At 49.9% G+C, this 17,661-nt stretch overlaps 1 long non-coding RNA gene across 1 annotated transcript; it reads left to right on the top strand.

Moving 5' to 3' along the window:
* Positions 1-4,449: 4,449 nt before the first annotated feature.
* Positions 4,450-8,732, top strand: LOC147085602 (uncharacterized). Its single transcript, XR_015075767.1, has 2 exons — positions 4,450-5,268; positions 7,431-8,732. It is a non-coding gene; the product is annotated as an uncharacterized LOC147085602 (long non-coding RNA).
* The last annotated feature ends 8,929 nt before the right edge of the window (positions 8,733-17,661 follow it).

The raw sequence follows: 17,661 nt of genomic DNA, 5'->3' as shown, positions 1-17,661 counted from the left end.
TGGTGTTAAAGGGTCTAAAATCACCACAGACAATGCTGGGAAACTCAGCAGGCCAGGCAGGCCTCTCCATGGCCACAGTGAACAATGGTGCTAAAGGGTCTAAAATCACCACAGACAATGCTGGTAAATTCAGCAGGCCAGGCAGGCCTCTCCATGGCCACAGTGAACAATGGTGTTAAAGGGTCTAAAATCACCACAGACAATGCAGCAAAACTCAGCAGGCCAGGCAGGCCTCTCCATGGCCACAGTGAACAATGGTGTTAAAGGGTCTAAAATCACCACAGACAATGCTGGTAAATTCAGCAGGCCAGGCAGGCCTCTCCATGGCCACAGTGAACAATGGTGTTAAAGTGTCTAAACTCACCACAGACAAAGCTGCAAAACTCAGCAGGCCAGGCAGGCCTCTCCATGGCCAGAGTGAACAATGGTGTTAAAGGGTCTAAAATCACCACAGGCAATGCTGCAAAACTCAGCAGGCCAGGCAGGCCTCTCCATGGCCACAGTGAACAATGGTGCTAAAGGGTCTAAAATCACCACAGACAATGCTGGGAAACTCAGCAGGCCAGGCAGGCCTCTCCATGGCCACAGTGAACAATGGTGTTAAAGGGTCTAAAATCACCACAGACAATGCTGGGAAACTCAGCAGCTCAGGCAGGCCTCTCCATGGCCACAGTGAACAATGGTGTTAAAGGGTCTAAAATCACCACAGACAATGCTGCAAAACTCAGCAGGCCAGGCAGACCTCTCCATGGCCACAGTGAACAATGGTGTTAAAGGGTCTAAAATCACCACAGACAATGCTGGGAAACTCAGCAGGCCAGGCAGGCCTCTCCATGGCCACAGTGAACAATGGTGTTAAAGGGTCTAAAATCACCACAGACAATGCGGCAAAACTCAGCAGGCCAGGCAGGCCTCTCCATGGCCACAGTGAACAATGGTGTTAAAGGGTCTAAAATCACCACAGACAATGCTGCAAAACTCAGCAGGCCAGGCAGGCCTCTCCATGGCCACAGTGAACAATGGTGTTAAAGGGTCTAAAATCACCACAGACAATGCTGGGAAACTCAGCAGGCCAGGCAGGCCTCTCCATGGCCACAGTGAACAATGGTGTTAGAGTGTCTAAAATCACCACAGACAATGCTGGGAAACTCAGCAGGCCAGGCAGGCCTCTCCATGGCCACAGTGAACAATGGTGTTAAAGGGTCTAAAATCACCACAGACAATGCTGCAAAACTCAGCAGGCCAGGCAGGCCTCTCCATGGCCACAGTGAACAATGGTGTTAAGGGGTCTAAAATCACCACAGACAATGCTGGGAAACTCAGCAGGCCAGGCAGGCCTCTCCATGGCCACAGTGAACAATGGTGTTAAAGGGTCTAAAATCACCACAGACAATGCTGGGAAACTCACCAGGCCAGGCAGGCCTCTCCATGGCCACAGTGAACAATGGTGTTAAAGGATCTAAAATCACCAAAGACAATGCTGGGAAACTCAGCAGGCCAGGCAGGCCTCTCCATAGCCACAGTGAACAATGGTGTTAAAGGGTCAAAAATCACCACAGACAATGCTGCAAAGCTGAGCAGGCCAGGCATGCCTCTCCATGGCCACAGTGAACAATGGTGTTAAAGGGTCGAAAATCACCACAGACAATGCTGCAAAACTCAGCAGGCCAGGCAGGCCTCTCCATGGCCACAGTGAACAATGGTGTTAAAGGGTCTAAAATCACCACAGACAATGCTGCAAAACTCAGCAGGCCAGGCAGGCCTCTCCATGGCCACAGTGAACAATGGTGTTAAAGGGTCTAAAATCACCACAGACAATGCTGGGAAATTCAGCAGGCCAGGCAGGCCTCTCCATGGCCACAGTGAACAATGGTGTTAAAGGGTCTAAAATCACCACAGACAATGCTGCAAAACTCAGCAGGCCAGGCAGACCTTTCCATGGCCACAGTGAACAATGGTGTTAAAGGGTCTAAAATCACCACAGACAAAGCTGCAAAACTCAGCAGGCCAGGCAGGCCTCTCCATGGCCACAGTGAACAATGGTGTTAAAGGGTCTAAAATCACCACAGACAATGCAGCAAAACTCAGCAGGCCAGGCAGGCCTCTCCATGGCCACAGTGAACAATGGTGTTAAAGGGTCTAAAATCACCACAGACAATGCTGGTAAATTCAGCAGGCCAGGCAGGCCTCTCCATGGCCACAGTGAACAATGGTGTTAAAGTGTCTAAACTCACCACAGACAAAGCTGCAAAACTCAGCAGGCCAGGCAGGCCTCTCCATGGCCACAGTGAACAATGGTGTTAAAGGGTCTAAAATCACCACAGACAATGCTGGGAAACTCAGCAGGCCAGGCAGGCCTCTCCATGGCCACAGTGAACAATGGTGTTAAAGGGTCTAAAATCACCACAGACAATGCGGCAAAACTCAGCAGGCCAGGCAGGCCTCTCCATGGCCACAGTGAACAATGGTGTTAAAGGGTCTAAAATCACCACAGACAATGCTGCAAAACTCAGCAGGCCAGGCAGGCCTCTCCATGGCCACAGTGAACAATGGTGTTAAAGGGTCTAAAATCACCACAGACAATGCTGGGAAACTCAGCAGGCCAGGCAGGCCTCTCCATGGCCACAGTGAACAATGGTGTTAGAGTGTCTAAAATCACCACAGACAATGCTGGGAAACTCAGCAGGCCAGGCAGGCCTCTCCATGGCCACAGTGAACAATGGTGTTAAAGGGTCTAAAATCACCACAGACAATGCTGCAAAACTCAGCAGGCCAGGCAGGCCTCTCCATGGCCACAGTGAACAATGGTGTTAAGGGGTCTAAAATCACCACAGACAATGCTGGGAAACTCAGCAGGCCAGGCAGGCCTCTCCATGGCCACAGTGAACAATGGTGTTAAAGGGTCTAAAATCACCACAGACAATGCTGGGAAACTCACCAGGCCAGGCAGGCCTCTCCATGGCCACAGTGAACAATGGTGTTAAAGGATCTAAAATCACCAAAGACAATGCTGGGAAACTCAGCAGGCCAGGCAGGCCTCTCCATAGCCACAGTGAACAATGGTGTTAAAGGGTCAAAAATCACCACAGACAATGCTGCAAAGCTGAGCAGGCCAGGCATGCCTCTCCATGGCCACAGTGAACAATGGTGTTAAAGGGTCGAAAATCACCACAGACAATGCTGCAAAACTCAGCAGGCCAGGCAGGCCTCCATGGCCACAGTGAACAATGGTGTTAAAGGGTCTAAAATCACCACAGACAATGCTGCAAAACTCAGCAGGCCAGGCAGGCCTCTCCATGGCCACAGTGAACAATGGTGTTAAAGGGTCTAAAATCACCACAGACAATGCTGGGAAATTCAGCAGGCCAGGCAGGCCTCTCCATGGCCACAGTGAACAATGGTGTTAAAGGGTCTAAAATCACCACAGACAATGCTGCAAAACTCAGCAGGCCAGGCAGACCTTTCCATGGCCACAGTGAACAATGGTGTTAAAGGGTCTAAAATCACCACAGACAAAGCTGCAAAACTCAGCAGGCCAGGCAGGCCTCTCCATGGCCACAGTGAACAATGGTGTTAAAGGGTCTAAAATCACCACAGACAATGCTGCAAAACTCAGCAGGCCAGGCAGGCCTCTCCATGGCCACAGTGAACAATGGTGTTAAAGGGTCTAAAATCACCACAGACAATGCTGGGAAACTCAGCAGGCCAGGCAGGCCTCTCCATGGCCACAGTGAACAATGGTGTTAAAGGGTCTAAAATCACCACAGACAATGCTGGGAAATTCAGCAGGCCAGGCAGGCCTCTCCATGGCCACAGTGAACAATGGTGTTAAAGGGTCTAAAATCACCACAGACAATGCTGCAAAACTCAGCAGGCCAGGCAGACCTCTCCATGGCCACAGTGAACAATGGTGTTAAAGGGTCTAAAATCACCACAGACAATGCTGCAAAACTCAGCAGGCCAGGCAGGCCTCTCCATGGCCACAGTGAACAATGGTGTTAAAGGGTCTAAAATCGCCACAGACAATGCTGCAAAACTCAGCAGGCCAGGCAGACCTCTCCATGGCCACAGTGAACAATGGTGTTAAAGGGTCTAAAATCACCACAGACAATGGAGCAAAACTCAGCAGGCCAGGCAGGCCTCTCCATGGCCACAGTGAACAATGGTGTTAAAGGGTCTAAAATCACCACAGAGAATGCTGCAAAACTCAGGCGGCCAGGCAGACCTCTCCATGGCCGCAGTGAACAATGGTGTTAAAGGGTCTAAAATCACCACAGACAATGCTGCAAAAGTCAGCAGGCCAGGCAGGCCTCTCCATGGCCACAGTTAGCAATGGTGTTAAAGGGTCTAAAATCACCACAGACAATGCTGCAAAACTCAGCAGGCCAGGCAGACCTCTCCATGGCCACAGTGAACAATGGTGTTAAAGGGTTTAAAATCACCACAGACAATGCTGCAAAACTCAGCAGGCCAGGCAGGCCTCTCCATGGTGTGGAAACGTGAATAAAATGGACAATGAATTGGCTTACAAAAATGGTTTGGATTTGGAAATGGGAATAAAATGGGCAATGAATTGACTCACAAAATGGCTTCACACAAGAAAAGTCTTGATTAGATTAAAAAGCAGCCCCAGCTTTGCAAAGTGCAAAAGCTAGCAGAACAGAGAGAATCTGCCTCAGCCTGAGGCCAAGTGTTAACGAAGTGCTAACGACCAGATCAGGGCCACTGAAAAAGCCTAACTGCTGACTATGAATGATTGACTAGCCATTGTTCAGTGCCCACAGCAGTGAGACAAGTCAGGACTTGCCTGCCAGACTGAAGGCCAGATCATGGTCAAACCGAAAGGGCTTGAGTGATCCCTCATTGGAGAACGCTTGTTGCCAGGGAAGTGATGTAAGGAAACACTTGTTGCCAGGGAAGTGATGTGGTGACCCTTGTCCAACGGTATAATAGGGGCTTCCCCACAGGTATTCTCTCTCTTAGCCAGAAGGCGTGTGGAACATCAAGAGGGTCAGACATCTCCCGGGGATGTAAATGCTGGCACCACGTGTCTAACCCGGTGTGACCCTCGGGACACGAATGTACTGTCGATATGCTGTATGACCACTCCGAACAGTAATGAATAAAATGATGTTGTTTTAACTCTCCGAACCCTCGAGCCTGGAATTCTTCGTACTACGGAACTCAGGAAGAGGACCAGAAAAACCCGGTTCTTACAACTTGGCGTAGTCATGGCAGGATCGCAAGACATCAAGAAAGGGGAAAAAGGTAAGCACTGGAATTTATTGTGCCCTTTTTACACCCTATCTCTGCAATCTTTATTGAACAAACCAACCGGGTAGCGTACCCTCTGGCTGGCGGTTAACGGAGCACAGGTCCCATTGCTAGCTAGCACGCGGCAGAGTCCGGGATGACTCTAGTCTATTTTAAACTTATTCGTTAAGTCTACGACCTGTGCACAGGTCCCATTGCTAGCTAGCACGCGGCGGAGTCCGGGACGACTCTAGTCTATTTTAAACTTATTCGTTAAGTCTATGACCTGTGGCAACATGACGGAACCAAGTAGAAAACCAACGACGGAAAAAGGAGGCAGAGCCCCTCCTGAGACCACGTTAGAAGAAATAGTAATCCAACTCAAACAATATATAGAAAGTACATTCGATTTCCCACAACATGAATATAAGATCGAACAAAAATTTGGTGGCCCAAGGATGGGGCAGCTGTCTGAGAGCTATGCAAGCAACCTGCCTAGCAATAGAAGTTACAGCCCCGGTAGTTTTATCACAAAAGCTGGTGGTCCAATACCCGCACACCGTCCATGCCATGTTAGGAATGAATAAGGTAGCTCAAGTGACCGCCTCTCGATGGACCCGATGGACCACGATTGTGGAAACAGATAATTTGACCATTACTAAATCCGGGCCGGGCAATCCAGCAAGCATGATGCCCCTGACTAACCCCGGAGAACTAGAAAGTGATCACGACTGTGTAAACCTGTTAGACGCCATGCAGCAAAGGGCTGAGACACAGGAAATACCCTTACACAATCCCGAAATGGTCCTTTACACGGATGGGTCATCCTTTGTGGAAAAAGGAACTCGATTGGCAGGGTGGGCGGTCACAACAGAATTCGCAGTAGTACGAGCAGGAAGTATGGGAGGAGGGGCCTCAGCACAACAGGCAGAACTAGTCGCCCTCACCCAAGCCTGTCTCTATGCTCGAGACGAGACGGCCAATATATATACCGATTCTAGATATGCCTTTGGCATCGCTCATGACTTTGGACAATTATGGAAACAAAGAGGCTTTCTGACAGCTGCAGATACACCCATAAAAAATGGAAGAGAGGTAACAGCATTAATGGAGGCCATCCAGTTACCCGAAGAAGTGGCCATACTAAAATGTAAGGGCCATAACAAAGAAGATACCCCTGAAGCTAGGGGCAACGCTAGGGCAGACGAAGCAGCAAAACACGCCACCCATACCATTACCCCCCCAACACCTCAGGTGCGATATATCACGACAAACAACGACCAAGGGGACATCCTACTAATGCAAAGAGAGACCCCAAGGGAGGAGCAATGGACATGGTTAGAAAATGGGTTGCAACCCAATAAAGATGGCATATGGCAACATCTCAAAACGGGAGCAGTAGGATGCCCAAAGAAACTGATGCCATTTTTGGCCCAACAAATACACGCGTGTGGACACATAGCCACACAGCAAATGACAGCCAGATTCCAGAGAAATTGGTGGGCAAAAGGGTTTCGAACTCAAGCCCAAAGAATAGTGGAGCAATGTGTGACATGCCAGAAAGTAAATCCGGGACAAAAAATTGAAGTACCAATGTTAAAAGCACCTGCTCCGGCAGGGCCCTTCCAACATTTACAGGTCGACTATATTTCCTTGCCAAAATGTCAGGGATATACAGATGTATTGGTGATAGTCGATCGCTTTTCACGATGGATTGAAGCCACCCCAGTTCGAAGCGCCACCGCTGCTGCAACCGCGAAAGTCTTGTGTAAAGATTACATTCCTAGATGGGGCGTGCCCTTATGTATTGACTCAGACCAAGGCACACATTTTACGGGGGAAATACTTAAAGAACTTTGTAGACTACTACAAATACAATGGTCATTGCATTGCCCATACCACCCCCAATCATCGGGACAAGTGGAAAGAGCAAACAGGACAATTAAACAACGGCTCACTAAGTACCACTCTGAAGGAGTGCCATGGCCTCAGGCCCTACCCCTTGTCCTATGTAGTATTCGAGCCACCCCGAATAGGACCACTGGACTCGGCCCCTATGAGGTCATTACCGGTAGACCAATGTCGCTACCCGGAACAATAGATCTACGTAGGGCTGACATTCATCTTCTAAGTGACACAGTACTAAAGTATTGCAAAGATCTAACAGATGCTGTCAGTTTTGCTTCCCAACAGGTCAGCGCAGCGTGGCAAGAACCCCCACCGGCAGGACACAGTTTAGTCCCCGGGCTACAAGTTTGGGTAAAGAAAATAAAGCCAGCCCCCCTGGAAGACAAGTGGGAAGGTTCGTATGTCATCCTGTTGACCACAGGAGCAGCCGTGAAAGTACAAGGAAAGAAAGCTTGGATACACGCGTCACACGTGAAAAGAGATACGACAGGAGCCCCAACAGAAGGATAAATTGGACTTATTGTGTACCATGATTCCCATACATGGCTGAAAACATTGGGACAGAAATTACTGTATGGTTTGATTGTTATAAGTGGTGTAATTTTGGGAATTATTATTTTTGTAAATATTATCAAATGTTGTATAAGTCATGCAGGAGCTACTATACCCCCTTGCCTCTCCCGAATTAGGGTAGAAGTAGACACAGCAAAGCAGGGGGAACCCCCAGAGGAAGCCTGTTCGGTCCTACACAGTTATCTGTAAATTCGAAATTAAAACCCTTTTGGTTGTGTTCATGGCCAGAACACAAACAAAACGGAGCCACGGGGTATGTTCTTGATAAAGTGCACTGTCAAGAGGATACCTTGTATATAATGATTCTTGTAGATTGTATAAAGAATCAAAGGGAGGGATGTGGAAACGTGAATAAAATGGACAATGAATTGGCTTACAAAAATGGTTTGGATTTGGAAATGGGAATAAAATGGGCAATGAATTGGCTCACAAAATGGCTTCACACAAGAAAAGTCTAGATTAAATTAAAAAGCAGCCCCAGCTTTGCAGAGTGCAAAAGCTAGCAGAACAGAGAAATACCTGCCCCAGCCTGAGGCCAAGTATTAACGAAGTGCTAACGACCAGATCAGGGTCACTGAAAGGGCCTAACTGCTGACTAGAGAATGATTGACTAGCCATTGTTCGGTGCCCACAGCAGTGAGACAAGTCAGGACCTGCTTGCCAGACTGAAGACCAGATCATGGTCAAACTGAAAGGGCTTTAGTGATTCCCATTGGAGAAGGCTTGTTGCCAGGGAAGTGATGTAACAAAACACTTGTTGCCAGGAAAGTGATGTAGTGACCCTTGTCCCAAGGTATAATAGGGGCTTCCCCACCGGTATTCTCTCTCTCTTAGCCAGAAGGCGTGTGGAACATCAAGAGGGTCAGACATCTCCCGGGGACGTAAATGCTGGCACCACGTGTCTAACCCGGTGTGACCCTCGGGACACGAATGTACTGTCGATATGCTGTATGACCACTCCGAACAGTAATGAATAAAATGATGTTGTTTTAACTCTCCGAACCCTCGAGCCTGGAATTCTTCATACTACGGAACTCAAGACGAGGACCAGAAAAACCCGGTTCTTACACGCCCGACACCTGCCCTTTAAGTGGCGTCGCCGCGGCTGCAGAAACGACCCCTGACCCTGTCGGACATATCGTCCAGCGATAGGCCGGGTCGCAACCCAAGGTTGCAGCCGGGGTGCTGCGCGTGGCGATGACGTAATTGCCGGCGGTGCTGTGCCGCGGGGAGCTACCGACTACCTCCGCCGCTAACCTCCCGCTGACTATCGCGGGAGGCACAAAGCAACCCAATTTCACCCCCTTGTCCAAGTAGTGTGTGGCCTCCTTATTCTTCCCACCCAAACACACCACTTCACACTGACCTACAGTGAAATTCATTAACACACCACCTCACACTGATCTATAGTGAAATTCATCAACACACCACCTCACACTGATCTATAGTGACATTCATTAACACACCACCTCACATTGATCTATAGTGAAATTCATTAACACACCACCTCACACTGATCTATAGTGAAATTCATTAACACACTACCTCACACTGATCTAGTGAAATTCATTAACACACCGCCTCATACTAATCTATAGTGAAATTCATTAACACACCAACTCACATTGATCTATAGTGAAATTCGTTAACACACCGCCTCACACTAATCTATAATGAAATTCATTAACACACCATCTCACACTGATCTATAGTGAAATTCATTAACACACCACCTCACACTGATTTATAGTGAAATTCATCAACACACCACCTCACACTGATCTATAGTGACATTCATTAACACACCACCTCACATTGATCTATAGTGAAATTCATTAACACACCACCTCACACTGATCTATAGTGAAATTCATTAACACACCACCTCACACTGATCTATAGTGAAATTCATTAAAACACCACCTCACACTGATCTATAGTGAAATTCATTAACACACCACCTCACACTGATCTATAGTGAAGTTCATTAACACACCACCTCACACTGATCTATAATGAAATTCATTAACACACCGCCTCACACTAATCTATAGTGAAATTCATTAACACACCACCTCACACTGATCTACAGTGAAATTCATTAACACACCACCTCACACTGACCTATAGTCAAATTCATTAACACATCACCTCACACTGATCTATAGTGAAATTCATTAACACACCACCTCACACTGATCTATAGTGAAATTCATTAAAACACCACCTCACACTGATCTATAGTGAAATTCATTAACACACCACCTCACACTGATCTATAGTGAAGTTCATTAACACACCACCTCACACTGATCTATAATGAAATTCATTAACACACCGCCTCACACTAATCTATAGTGAAATTCATTAACACACCACCTCACACTGATCTATAGTGAAATTCATTAACACACCACCTCACACTGACCTATAGTCAAATTCATTAACACATCACCTCACACTGATCTATAGTGAAATTCATTAACACACCACCTCACACTGATCTATAGTGACATTAATTTGCCAATTACACACCCATTCTGAAATTTATTAATATCTTCTTGCATTTTGTCTTCCTCAGTATTAACTCTACCTCCGAATTTGGTGTCCTCGACAAATTTTGAAATTGTTCTTCTGATTCCCGAGTCCAAATCATTTATGAACAACAGTGATCCCAGCACCAATCCCTGTGGAACACCACTTCCCACCTTTTCCCAGTCTGAGTAGCTACTCCCAACCCCTACTCTCTGTTTTCTGTTTTGTAACCAGCTTGCTATCCATAAACAGTCTGTAAGATTGACAAGATGACCAAGGTCAGGCCGTGTGGAGTCAAGGGCCAGGCAGCAGAATGGATGGAAAGCTGGCTACAAAACAGAAATCAGAGGGTTGGATATAAGGGAAGTTTGTTGTGATCTTTCCATCCATTCTGTTGCCTGGCCCTTGACTCCACACGGCCTGACCATGGTCCTCTTGTAGACCGTACATACTGCAGACACAGTGCACCAGTGGTGGAGGGGGTGAATATTGAGTCCTGTGGCAGGGGCGCTGATGAGGTGGATTTCTCTGTCCGTGAATTTTGAGGCATCGCTAGTGGCGTTTTTCACCACTTTCCTCTTTTAAAAAAACCTTGCTGCCAGTTTATTAAAGCCATTAACAGCCGCTCGGGTGGGACACACCAATAAATGAGGCCTTGTTTCCCTCAGAATGACAGGCCTGAACCCGAGTTAGAAAACATTCAGTAATTAAACCAGACTGGGCGGGGCCTGAGGTGTGAGTCAGTAACGGAAAATTGGTGGCCAGCGTACTTCACACCAGGACTGAGGACCCGGGGACTCAGGTTTCTATGTCATTTATTGATTAATTTTGTTTATTGCTGAATCTCAATCAGACTGGCGGGTCATCTTTCTGTCTGACGGAGACGAGGGTCCCCAATGGAGGGCTCTCTATGTGGGAGTCCTTCCCAGCACCATTGGGGATCTGGGGTGGAGACTGTTGCAAGGAGCTGTCATGTGCAACAGTTTTTAAACTCCTTTCCAGACTCCAAGGCCAGATGTGTTTTTTGTGGCCTAGAGGAGTCCACGGGCCATGTATATATTCAGTGTGAGAGGTTCCAGCCCCTGTATAGTTACCTGAAGAGGCTGCTCCTCAACTCTTGATTACACTTTAGCCCCACGCTCCTAATCTTTGGCCGCCCGGTGCGGAGTGGGGGTGGGTAAGTGGGAGGATATTCTCCTGGGCCTGCTCTTGGGCCTGGTGAAAACAGCAATTTGTAGGCCCAGGATGGGTGGGGCCCATGGGGGGTGCGTCACTCTGGCTGCCTGCCTCTCTCCCATGGTCTTGTCCCTGCCCGGGTGGCCCTGGAGAGGGAGCAGGCGGTGTCCACCAGTTCACTTGATACCTTCCTCGACTGGTGGACATGGAAGGTATCAAGATGCGATAATCAATCCTCACAATCACATTGTGATTTAATTATTAATTGTGTGTGTGTCACAAATACATTTCTTCTATTTTGATACATAAGTTCTACTAGACATGTTAAACTATTAGTTATTTAATCAGGGCTGCAGCTGCTGAAAGGTTGACTGTACTGGGGTTTGTGGCCAGAGTTGGCAGACGTGTTGTTCTGAAGTCTGATGTCTCACACCTGAAGAGTCTGTTTATGTCGTGTTGTAATGACCTTTTTCTGTTGCCTGGTGTCAGAAATAGAAATCAAAGGAAGATGATGCCCCACTCTGTTAATCAACTCTTTGACACATTTCCATTTCTTAATTTACAAAGATCACAACTCCATTAGTGAACAATGGATTGCCAGTCTGCCACTTTTTAGTGAGGCTTGAAAGGATTCGCTGTGAAGCTACACCTGCCCATCTGTCTGTGTGTCACTGTGTTTGGATTGTGTTAGACAACAGTCCTAATATCTCACCTACATCCATTACAATTTTTGAAATGTTAGATTGTACTTGGAAGAAGTTGAGTTTAAATCTAACAATTCTGAAATTGGGAGCTTTTAATGATTTCTGTTTATCACATAACTATTGATGCGCTATCAATTACTCAAAAGACTGAGGTTAAGCGAGTAACTAACAGGCTTTTATTAACAAGAGAATGAAGGTGTGCCTCGAGTGGTCGACCAGTCCAGAATACAGAGTGACTGTGGAGCAGTCACCTTTATACCTGGACTCGTGGGAGGAGTCAGCCGAGGCATGTACAGACATGTACACAGTGGAATACAAACACACACACAGGCAGGTATAACAGTGGTTTACCACAACTATATAGTGATGTGATCAGTCAAAGCAAATTAACAGATGGTGCTATTTACTGAACACAACTGAATAATTCTACAATGATGCTATCGCAGTCTTCCTCAGTATTAACTACATGTGGTGATTATTCCTTGGTTAGTAAAAGTATTGTGATTCGTTGTTTGTTAACTGCCTTGGGATATGTGTTGTAATCTCATTGGTAGTTGATGATCACATGATGTGTTGTGGCTACCTTAAATTCAGTCCTTTTCTAGCTTTAGTTGGGACTGGATGCGGAAAGATATGCTGCTGATTTTAAAGTTAATAAAGCCTATCTTTGGAAGGCCAATCTATTCTTTATTTCAATTTATTAACTTTATGTTAGAATGGAGCGATATCTTCAACCAGAACGATTCAAGGCTGACCCCAATTCTGCTGGAGTGGATGATAAATGGAAACATTGGTATTGTACATTTAAAAACTTTTTGGGCGTGTTGGATCAAGAGGCTCTAAATAAGCTGAATATGCTGATCAACTACATTAGGCCATGAGCAAATGCAGCAGAAATTGATGCAATAAACGCTCTATCTAAAGGCTGAATAGTCACAGAAGAGGTAGTGGAGGAAGACCCTCCCACACCAGGAGAAGGGAAGGTAATTGAACCTGATGATTTGCACACACGTGCATAATGACCTCGCTTGCCGCATTTACTACACACAGCCTCCCGAGCAGGACACTTCAGACGAGGGTGCCGGATATTCCCACAAAAATAACACTTCTGAATCCTAGAGGCAACGGCCGCTGAAGTAGAAACTGTTTCAAAATCTAGTAAACCACTCCCATTAAGTCCACATAATTCCTTTTCATCCGAAACTGCCGAAACCATAGTCACAGGCCGATTAAAAAGAGCATAAGAATCCGAACTTCTCTGAGCCACATCCAGTGTAGAAGCTTGCTCAAAAGCACTTTTAAGATCCAGGCCTAGAAATTCAGTATAGCCACTTTTGGGGCAGTAAAGTCGGGCGGCCGCTAAAGTTTGCGCCCGCCAGAAAGTGGAGGCCACTTCGGCGAAATTCAGTAGCTTTGGCCAAGGAGATTGCTCGAGCGCTAAAACTGGCGATGCACGGCTACCTTTAGGCGCTAAGCCGGCGGTGCAGACTGATACCGCCGAGGCCGGGCGCAGCGCAGGTGCGGTCATGTTTTGATTGACAGCAGACTCCCTGGCGCCGGCCAGCTCTTAAAGGGGGAAGGGTCGACTTGGTCTGCTGCCACGCCCTGGATACTGCAGCCCTCCAGCTAGGCCTAAACACTGCTGCTGGAGAGAAATAGCACCAGGAAGGATGCAGAGGGCCCGTGAGCGAGCGCAGCGCTCCTCTGGCCATGATTTAAAGGTGCTGGTTAGGGCTTTGGAGAAGAGAAGCCATATCTTGTTCCCGGACAGTGGCAAGAAGCCTCCCAACAGGGTGTACAGGAGAGCCTGGAGGGAGATCGCCCAGAGGGTCACAGCCACCTGCGATGTCCCCCGGACTGTTGTCCAATGCCGGAAAAAGTTTAACGACCTCACTCGGATTGTCAGGGTGAGTAACCTTTCCAGTGTCCTCCTCATCCTTGCATGTGCACCTCACATTATGGGCAAAGGGACCTCAAAGGCCTAATGGCCAGCCCTCATCCAGCAGCTATGGCACTGGCATGAACATCAATTGAACTTTCTGCACTTTACACACTGGCCAAGCTATTCGACCATGGGAGGCAGTGCACACAACAACAGGGCACCACACTGGTCAAGCTATTCGACCATGGGAGGCAGTGCACACAACAACAGGGCACCACACTGTACTTAGAGGCCGTCCTTTCTCTTGCAGGCCAAGCTGGCCCAGAATCTGAAGAGACGGACTGTCACCGGGGGAGGCCGTGCCCAGTTCCAGGAGCTCAGTGACCTGGAGGAGCGCGTGGGTCGACTCATGGGTGCCCGGGTGATTGGCCCCGTTGCAATTGGCGATGCCGACCCTGTGCTGGGCCCCAATGGTAAGGACATGACCTTTTGGACCTCTCTCGTTCCCCTTGCGCTTCAGATCTACATCCTTTGCCACTGTCCGACCAATGCGCAGAATGCCACCACTCATGCCTCCCTCGCTGATGCCCTGTCCTCACTCTAAAGCTACTCTTGTGCCTTCCTGCTTTCAGCTGGTGAGGAGGAGGTCCCTGAAGCTGTGAGTGTCAGTCCCTCGGAAGAGGAGGACGAGGAGGAGCAAGAGGAAGGCGGCCCATCGGGGGAACCCTCATCCGCGCCAGGGGATGGCAATGGAGGGGACACGTCTTCCCTGGAGGAGAGCCAGGGGGAAGTGTTGCAGGGGGGTGTAGCTCCTGTGCCCAGTGGCGTCCAGCCACGCGGGAAGGGTCGGGCAGCACGGCTGCCTTCTCCCCAGAGGGGGGAAGTGCTGCAGGGGAGTGTAGCTCCTGTGCCCAGTGGCGTCCAGCCACGCGGGAAGGGTCGGGCAGCACGGCTGCCTTCTCCCCAGAGGGGGGAAGTGCTGCAGGGGAGTGTAGCTCCTGTGCCCAGTGGCGTCCAGCCACGCGGGAAGGGTTGGGCAGCTCGGCTGCCTTCTCCCCAGAGGGGGGAAGTGTTGTAGGGGAGTGTAGTTGCTGGGCCCAGTGGCGTGCAGCCACGCGGGAAGGGTCAGCCAGCTCGGCGGCCTTCTCCCCAGAGGGAGAGTCCAGCCTCCAGTCCGGAGACGGTCCTCGCCCAGGAGGTGCGCCTCCTTGATCAAATGTCCGCGGACTCGGATCGTCGGCACACCGAGTTCATGGGGGTTGTGGCACGGTTGCCTGAGGCCATTGAGTCCCTGGCTCATAGTGTGTCCGATTTCGGGGCCTCACAGGCCAGGGGTTTCGAACAACTCGCGGCAGCACAGGCCAGGGGTCTCGAACAATTCAGGGCATCACAGGACGCGAGTCGGGCCGAATTCGGGGCATCACAGGAGGCGAGTCGGGCTGAATTGAGGGCAGCACAGGACGCGAGTCGGGCCGAATTCAGGGCAGCACAGGACGCGTGTCGGGACGACTTCAGGGCAGCACAGGCAGCGAGTGGACAGTCGATCAGTGGTGCCGTGCAGTCACTGGCTAGTCTGATGCGGGCACAGACCAGGGCAGTACGGGCACTCACTGCTGCCACACTCGCTGTGTCAGGCAGGCATCGCCAGGGCACCCGCCGCGCTGCTGCAGCACAGCGGTCTGGCCTTCACCAGATTGCTGCGCTTGCAGCAGTGCCAGCCCGGCCGAGTGCCAGTGTCTCTGGCGAGCAGCGAGCGCCTGGCATCAGCCAGCTTGCGCCCATTGCTGCAGCCGCTACTGCCACTCCCCCAGCAAAGCTGCGACGAGCTGCTGGAGAGACTGATGCTGCCCAGCCACAGCTGCAGCAGTCAGCAGCCGGCCCCTCGAGGGCCAGAGCTCGTCTAGGCCGACCCCCAAGGGCATCTGCCGTCACGCAAGGTGCCCCTCAGGAGCCTTCCCCCAGCCTTGCAACACCCACAGGGCCCAGGTTGAGGCGGAGCAGCAGGTCGGCCAGGGGCCGGAAAAGCCTGGACAAGGACTCGCCCTCTCGGCACACAAAGTAGAGTGTGTTGCCAAATGTTTTTTTATATGGGGCTGCTTGTGCTGTCTATGGGGGGGGTTCTTTTGGCAAGGCCGAGGATGAAGGCAAATGTTTTTTTATATGGGGCTGCTTGTGTTGTCTATGGGGGGGTTCTTTTGGTAAGGCCGAGGATGAAGGCAAATGTTTTTTTATATGGGGGTGCTTGTGTTGTCTATGGGGGGGTTCTTTTGGTAAGGCCGAGGATGAAGGCCATTTGGATGGACAAGTTTTGTTATTCCTCCCCAGGTTGTGGGAGTGAGATATGTATTTGAGTGCTTTTTGGGGGTGTTGTCTGTTTTTGGGTTTCATGTGGGAAGGGCCCTGAGTTTGTTCAATAAAGCTTTTTCTTTATTCAGCTTGTCCATGTGTGATGTTTCAAGTGGTTGTTGCGTTAACCGGCTGAGGGCTTGCGGAGCAGCTGCATTCATGTGCCTTCATTGCCACAAGCCATTCCCTGACAGGGGGCCTAGAAGTGTCGTTCAATAAGCCGCCGGCGGACGGCCCTTGGACCTTGTGGCTCCCTCCTGGGCTGGTACTCCTCCTCCTCCTCCTCCTCCTCATGGTCCTCCTGCTCGTCCTCCTGAGGTGGTGGTCCAATGTGAGGTGACAGTGCCTGAGTCCTGCGGATAGCCAGGTTGTGCAGCATGCAGCAAACGACGACAAACTGGGAGACTCTATCCGGCGAATACTGGAGAGATCCGCCGGAGCGATCCGGGCAGCGGAACCGTTGCTTGAGGATGCCAATCGTTTGCTCTATGATGTTCCTTGTGGCTTGATGGCTTTCATTGTATGCCTCCTCAGCAGGGGTCCTGGGCGCGCGGAGCGGTGTCATGAGCCATGTACACAAAGGATAGCCTTTGTCCCCAATAAGCCATCCTCTTGGGGGAGGCTGTGCCTGGAACATGTCAGCCACAGTAGTCTGGCGCAGGATAAATGCATCGTGGCTGCTGCCTGGAAAGTGGGCATTGACAGCTAGGATGCGCTGCCTGTGGTCACACACCAGCTGTACATTGAGGGAATGGTAGCCCTTCCGGTTGCGGTAATCCTCGGCATTGTCGATAGGTGCCCGCAAAGCCACATGCGTGCAGTCAATGGCGCCCTGCACCATGGGGAAGTTGGCGATCCTCGCAAATCCGACTGCACGCTGCTCCTGCCTCTCTAGGATCATGGGGAAGGAGATGAATTGGTGTCTCCTTGTGAAAAGGGCATCGGTGACCTACCGGATGCAGTGATGCACGGCGAACTGGGAGATGCTAGCTATGTCCCCAGCAGCGGCTTGGAAGGAGCCTCTTGCATAAAAGTTCAGAGCCACCGTGACCTTCACTTCCACCGACAGAGACGTCCTGCACATCAGCTGTGGACGCAGATCTCTGTGAAGCAGCTGGCAGATCTCTGCAACCACCTCCCTTCTGAAGCGCAGCCTCTTAACACACTGCGCGGCAGTCATGGTGAGATAGGGCACCTGCTGGCGGTATTCCCTGAGTGGGTAAGGCCTACGTTGCCGACGCCTGATGGCCCCTCTGCGTCTAGGCATGGCTGCCCCTCTCACAC

The sequence above is a fragment of the Somniosus microcephalus genome, unplaced genomic scaffold (assembly GCF_052327205.1).
Source record: "Somniosus microcephalus isolate GS21.2 unplaced genomic scaffold, FLI_Smic_1.0 unresolved_chr8, whole genome shotgun sequence".
Taxonomy (NCBI): Eukaryota; Metazoa; Chordata; class Chondrichthyes; order Squaliformes; family Somniosidae; genus Somniosus; species Somniosus microcephalus.
Note: the sequence above shows the minus strand (reverse complement) of the source record. Positions and strands in the feature narration are given on the sequence as shown.